The 7,401-nt window shown below is 43.8% G+C and overlaps 1 non-coding gene across 1 annotated transcript; it reads left to right on the forward strand.

Annotated features, from left to right (window-relative positions):
* On the forward strand, nt 6,894-6,966 carry TRNAA-UGC. Its single transcript has one exon. It is a non-coding gene; the product is annotated as a tRNA-Ala (tRNA).

Genomic DNA, 7,401 nt, shown 5'->3' on the forward strand with positions numbered 1-7,401 from the left:
AATAGGAACGCGTGTGGGGTGATCAGGTCCTGTTTGGAACAGGAACTGAAATATGATGTGATTGGGGTGACATCTGCAATAAAGATGTGGGAAATTCTCAACAACAAGTATCTCACAAAGAGTGTTGAGAACTGGTTGCACTTGCTGCAAAGACTCTTCAGATTTTAGATGTCCAAAGGCACCTCGCTAGCGGCTCATGTGAACAACTACACTAAGTTGTTGTCGGACTTAGCCAATGTTGATGAGAAGATATCGGATGAGTACAAAGCGATTATTTTGTTGAGTATCTAAGTCATGGGAGATCATACAAGCCCAAAGGAAGCAAAAGGATCTATGAATCAACACAAAACAATGTGAATTCACAGAACAATGCAAACTACAGCGTGTGGGCGTGGCAGTACATGGTGCCGCGGCTGAAGCGCGGCAACCCATGGTGCCGCAGCTAAGACGCGGCAGCCTATGGTGCCGCGGCCAAGGCGCGGCAACCCATGGTGCCGCGGCTATTATAGGGGGTGCTGCGGTTACAAGGCAGTTATATGATGATTTCTTTGTTGGACCCTAGAGGGGGGGGTGATTAGGGTCTTATGCTAATCTAATCCGATTAAATGCCAATTAAAAACTAATTAATAAGTTATCCTAGCAAGTATAAAATACAACAAGATATGTGAGCTAGGATAAGCAATATGAGCAACAAGATATATCCTAAATGATAGAAATATATACAAGGATATATAAACTAATACAAGATAATATATCCTACCAAAAAGATATATAATATGATATATGCAAGGATATGAAACTAACACAAGGGGTAAACAATATGAACTAAATAGTGGATCATATAAATAATGAGCTATGGCCAATGGCGATATAAGATATGAACATAAATATAAATGAACGCCAAAGCACACTCAAACAAGCAATATGATCACGGAGTTCGGACCTTCCGTCCTACGTCTCTGCTCCCCACTCCCGGGGAGAAATCCACTAACACAATCCGGTTTGGAAGCCGGAACTTCTTCTACACACTCCATTTTCTAGCTAACCGAAAACTCTACAACTCACACTCTTGCAATCACACTTTACACCTACTAAGTGTTGGACCTAGCCGTGTCTCCCTCAAGTGCTCGGTTACAACCTCTCTCTAGGCACGTCAACCAACGCCACTCCTCTTGGGACGATCCCCGACTCTCACCACACACTCCTCACTCGGTGTACAAGTGTATTACAAAGTGATTCTCACAATAAGCACAAATATGACAAATGATTGTTCTCAAAACAAGGTGAGAACTCAATTAAGCACAACTCTTAGTCACAAACCCACAACCCCAAATTAAGAGATAAATAAAATAATTAAACTCAATATAGAAATCTAGCTTAGGAAATTAAGATCAAAACAATAAATAGCTAGAATTGAGTTTAAGGAAAACTTCTCTATAGATCAAGAGTGAGAGAGAGATGAGTTGAATGCCTTACCGAATGAGGAGTATGATACCTTTGTGCTCACTTTGTTGAACGGGAGATCTTCTATCAGCTATAGTGAAGTGACTAACGCGTTGACTAATTACGATTTGAGGAGGAAGGACAAGGAGACTTCCCGCGCTAGTACTTCAGGTGAGGCCTTGTCGACGAGAGGTAGAAGCCCATATCTGAAAGGTGGTAATAGAGGAAGGTCAAAGTCTAGAGACCGCCACCAATTAGCAAAGAACCAATGTGCATTCTGCAAGGAGCAGGGACATTGGAAGAGAGACTGCCCGAAGCTCAAGGAGAAAGAGAATGACAAGAAAAAAGGCCCGAAGGCCAATGAGGTGAATATTATGAAAGGCGATGATTCCGATGATTCATGCTTTTCTCTACTGATTACTCCAGAGGTGAACCATGTGGATACATCAGATTGGATGCTTGATTCCGGTGCTACTTATCATGTGACCCCTAGGCGAGACTGGTTTGCATCTTTTGAGAAAGTCGACAGGGGTGTTGTTGTCATAGGAAATGATCAATCCTGTGACGTTTGTGGGATATGTACCGTGCGGATTAGGATGCACGATGGAGTAGTCCGTGAGTTAAAAAATGTGAGATTTGTTCCTCAACTGAAGAAAAATCTTATCTCAGTTGGAGCTTTGGAGGCGAAGGGATTCAATGTGACTTTCGAAAACGCTATAGCAAAGGTTACTAAGGGATCATTGGTGGTGATGAGAGAGCCCACAATCGGAATTTGTATTATCTGAAGGGAATCACCGAGATTGGTCAAGTTGCTTCGGCTATTTCAGAAGCGGACATGAGTAGACTTTGGCACTATAGGTTGGGGCACACAGGTGAAAAGTCACTGCAGGCATTGTGCAAGCAGGGGCTATTGAAGGGAGCCAAGAGTGGGAAGATTGTGTTATGTGAGCATTGTGTTCTTGGCAAGAAGACGAAGGTAAAGTTCGGGACTGTCATTCATCAGACGAGGGGCATCCTGGACTACGTGCACACAGATGTTTGGGGTCCCACCAAGACTGCATCACTTAGTGGTAGATATTGGTTCGTTACTTTTATAGATGACTATTCTAGGCGTTGTTGGGTGTACACCATGACGAAGAAGAGTGAAGTTCTAGATTTGTTTGTGGAGTGGAAAAAGATATTGGAACTGCAGACTGGGAGAAAGATCAAGACATTGTGATCCGACAACGGTGATGAATATACTTCAGACCCCTTTCAGGAGCTATGTCAAGACGAGGGCATAGAGAGACACTTCACGATTAGTCATACACCGCAGCAGAGTGGGGTGACAGAGAGACTAAATCGGTCTTTATTGGAGAAGATCTGATGCTTATTGTCGCAGAGTGGTTTAGAAAAGATTTTTTGGGCTGAGGCACTTACATATGCGAGCCACCTCATTAATAGGCTGCCTTCATCTGCGATTGAGGGGAAGACCCCTATGGAGAAGTGGTCGGGAGAGCCAGCACACGACTATGACCAGCTCAAGGTATTCGGGTACCCTGCATTTTATCATGTGAGAACTGATACATTGGAACCTCGAGTTAGGAAGGCCATATTTGTAGGATTCAAGCGTGGTGTCAATGGATACAAGCTTTGGGATCTAGTTGATAAGAAGATTGTGCTTAGTAGGGACGTCACATTCGATGAGGCTTCTATCTTAAAGCTTCCCAGCTCTCATCAGGTGGAGAGCGACCCGACACAGGAGATATCACAGGTGGTGGAGATCGATGCAGCCCATATTGTCCAGATGGTACAGTATCCATTAGAGTGCCGACTGAGGTGACGCCAGGCGAGCACGATGGTGACACGGAGGATACGGGTACTGATGTGCAGGATCAGGGACAGACGGCTCAGGTTCAGGATTCAATTGCGGTTCGAAGACAAAAGAGAAACATACAGATGCCAGCACGGTATGCCGACACAGTTGCGTATGCACTTCCGGTGGAGAGTATCGATGAGTTGGTTCCTACTACATTCAGAGAGGCCGAGCAGAGTTCGGAGGCTGATTCGTGGCAGGTGGCTATGCAGGAATAGATGGAATCTCTTCATAAGAACGATACATGGGAGCTAGTTGAGCTTCCAAAGAGGCGGAAGGCAATTGGTTGCAAGTGGGTATACACGAAGAAGGAGGGCATTGAGGGCACTCCATTGAGGTTCAAAGCTAGGTTGCGAAGGGCTATGCACAGGAGGAAGGTATTGACTACAATGAGGTTTTCTCTCCGGTGGTAAAGCATTCTTCGATTCGGATTTTGCTAGCTTTGGTGGCACAGTACGGTTTGGAGTTAGATCAGTTGGATGTAAATACGACATTTCTTCATGGCGATCTTGATGAAGAAATATATATGACTCAGCCATTGGGATTTCGAGCTGTAAGGAAAGATAAGTTGGTTTGCAGGTTGAAGAAATCGCTATACAGTTTGAAGCAGTCTCCTCGACAGTGGTATAGGCGATTTGATGGTTTTATGATTGGTCATTCGTACACTCGACAGTGGTATAGGCGATTTGATGGTTTTATGATTGGTCATTCGTACACTCGGAGCCAGTTTGATCATTACGTATATTTTCGCAAGTTGTTTATGATTGGTCATTCGTACACTCGGAGCCAGTTTGATCATTACGTATATTTTCGCAAGTTGAAAGGAGATGCGTATATTTATTTGTTGTTCTGTGTCGATGACATGTTGGTTGCCTCTATTTCCAGGTCGGCTATAGATTAGTTGAAAGTTCAGCTTTCAAATGAGTTTGAGATGAAGGATTTAGGTGAGGCGAAGCGCATTCTAGGGATGGAGATTGGCAGAGACAAAAAGAAGGGCAGAATTTGTTTGACACAGGTGGCTTATTTGAATAAGGTTCTACAGCGATTCCATATTAGCATGGATACGAAGCCAGTTGGTGTACCTTTGGGAGCCCATTTGAAGCTTTTAGCTGGTCTTTCACCAAAGTTAGTTGAAGATCGTGAGTTGATATCGAAGACTCCATATGCAAGTGTGGTTGGGAGCTTGATGTATGCGATGATATGTACGAGACCAGATTTATCACAGGCGGTGAGCATGGTTTCGAGATACATGCACGATCCAGGAGTGGGTCATTGGGACGCCGTAAAATGGATATTGAGGTACATTAGAGGTACGCTCAATGTTAGTTTAGTTTATGAGCGGGACACTATAGGTGGGCAGCTATGCATTGGTTATGTTGATTCGGATTATGCCGGGGATTTGGATAAGCGCCGGTCTACTATGGGGTATGTGTTTACTTTGACCTGTGCGTCGGTGTATTGGAGATGCACCTTACAGTCCACGGTGGCTTTGTCTACGACAGAGGCAGAGTATATGGCGGTTACGGAGGCTGTGAAGGAGGCTATTTGGCTTTGAGGACTTTTGGAGGAACTTGGTATATCGCAGAGGTCTGTCACTATTAATTATGATAGCATGAGTGCTATCTATTTGGCGAAGAATCAGGTTTTTTATGCGCGGACGAAGCACATTGACGTTCGTTATCACTTCTTTCGGGATGTTCTTGAAGATGGCGATGTGGAAATTATGAAGGTCCACACGAAGGATAATCCGGCGGATATGCTCATTAAGGTGGTTCCGAGCAACAAGTTTAATCATTGTCGAAACTTGTTGCATATTCGTGATTGTTATGGCCGTTGACGGCTATTTGGGTGAACTACGTTCGACTTGATTCCTTGGGCAAGAGGATACGTAGGTAGTCTTTCAGATGCAGCCGGTTTGGATTAGTTGTTAGGGGTGAGATTATTTGGACTCTCGTTCGGATTCTCGACTTGTTGTGGATTGAGTCTGTTATCGTGAATTGTTTCACGGTGTACTGGACACAACAAGTGAGACATTCAGTTGCTTTGGTGTCGGCTCAGTTTTAGGAAAACTTCACCGAGGTGGAGAATTGTGAAAAGTCAAGTGGGGGGCCACCCACGTGAACGAGCACGAGCACAAGCCAGCCATGTTCCCGACTTTGTTTCGTTCCCGACTTTGTTTCAGAGGCCCACCCGATATGAAAGTTATAAATAACAATGCAATGAGGCTTTTCTAGTGCGTGCAAGTGCGAAGGAGGTGAGCACGGAAGTTTGGCGGCTGCAGGTTTGCAATGAGGCTTTTCTAGTGCGTGCAAGTGCGAAGGAGGTGAGCACGGAAGTTTGGCGGCTGCAGGTTTGCAAATGAGTTTTGCGGCTGCTGGAAAATTCGCAACAGGAGAAAAACTGACGACAGCTGTAAAAGAAAAGCAGAGATTTCTTTTTAGGGTTTTGTGCATTCTTTTGTAGAGAGATATTGTGAGGGATTTGAGAGTTTGTGTGAGGATTTAGATTGAGTGATTGTAAACCCTAGTTGTATTATCTCCCTCTATTAGTAGATCTCCCCTCTCCTTGCCCCGTGGACTTAGGCAATTTGCCGAACCACATAAAAATTGGTTGTATCGCTTTTGTGTGATTTGTAATAGCTTTTTAGGATCCCTCGACAGGTCAGTCCTAGAACTGATGAGAGGAAGAGCCGATATCTCACTTTGTTGAGATATTCGCTTTAGATTCTTGTTTCCTTGGTGAGACGAGAATTCTTATTACGACCTGACTCTCTTGTTGTGCTGCCGAAGTGCTACCGAAATTTTCGCTGCGTGCAACACCCACCTCATCCGGAACCGGCACCGGTTCCTCAGATGGACGGCCCAAATCTTCAACGACGGCCCAACCGACACCATCGTCGAGTAGTGGCATTATCACCTCTGACCCCCGCAACCTTAAGCACATGCTCAAGACCAACTTCCCCAGCTACCCGAGAGGCGAGCGGTCTCTCGCCCTCCTCCACGGCTTCCTCGGTGATGGAATCTTCAACTCCGATGGCGACCATTGGAGGAACCTGCGGAAGACCGCGAGCTTTGAGTTCAGCAAGCGCTCCCACCGCAACTTTGTCGTGCACACGGTTCGTCAAGAGATTGTCGGACAGACTATTGCCCTTGATGCACAAATATGCGACATCAAACGAACTGGTGGATATGCAGGATGTTTTGTGGAGGTTCATGTTCGATAATGGAGTTTTTCCGAGAACAAATTGTAAATTTCTTGGATGCTGGCAATTTTTGATGCACCAACTATCCAGAGAACAAAAGTTGCATCATTGCTTCTCTGGTTGAATATAGAAAACTACCCAATTAAGCTTGAGATATGCTGCAAATACTTGATTTAAAGAAATTCTAGCAATTGTGTGATTGAAGTCCACAGTCTCTCAAAATGGCGGTTTGAATATAAAAGCATAGTGGCAACTAGCTATGTATTCACATTGCTCTTTCAACATAACACTTGGTCTGCACCGTGGAAATGGCCCAAAAAAGGTAATATTCCATTCTATATTACAATTCATTTAATTAGGTTTATAGAAAAGGATTAGATAAATAATCAACAAGGGGATGTAGCTCAAATGGTAGAGCGCTCGCTTTGCATGCGAGAGGTACAGGGTTCGATCCCCTGCATCTCCATTTTCATTGTTTAATTAACTATATTTTTAGGCGTAAATCAATTTTTTTTCTGGGACACTTTTCTTCTAGTTTAATAACTTATGTGGTACCTCCATTCAACGCAAATCAATTTATTTCTCGTCCGTAAGTTTTACCCATCCTCTCTAATAATAATGACAAGGAAATCCTAACTCTTTTTTTTGACCCATCCCTTCTAAGAAGTGCTCAATTTTTTTTCCCCAGACTCCTAAAAGCCTTTGAATTTTACCCCTCATTTCCAAGAAGCCTCCACCTTTGTTTTTCTGACCAAAAAATGTTGGATTTAATCTAATAAATATATTTGTGGGCACATATGATTAATCAATATGTATTGCTATCTTTCAGGATAACCCACTAAAGTGATCAATTAAGTTGAGTTAATGGGTATTTAAATATAATCATGGGGTTATATGTGCA

The sequence above is a fragment of the Asparagus officinalis genome, chromosome 2 (assembly GCF_001876935.1).
Source record: "Asparagus officinalis chromosome 2, Aspof.V1, whole genome shotgun sequence".
NCBI classification, from domain to species: domain Eukaryota; kingdom Viridiplantae; phylum Streptophyta; class Magnoliopsida; order Asparagales; family Asparagaceae; genus Asparagus; species Asparagus officinalis.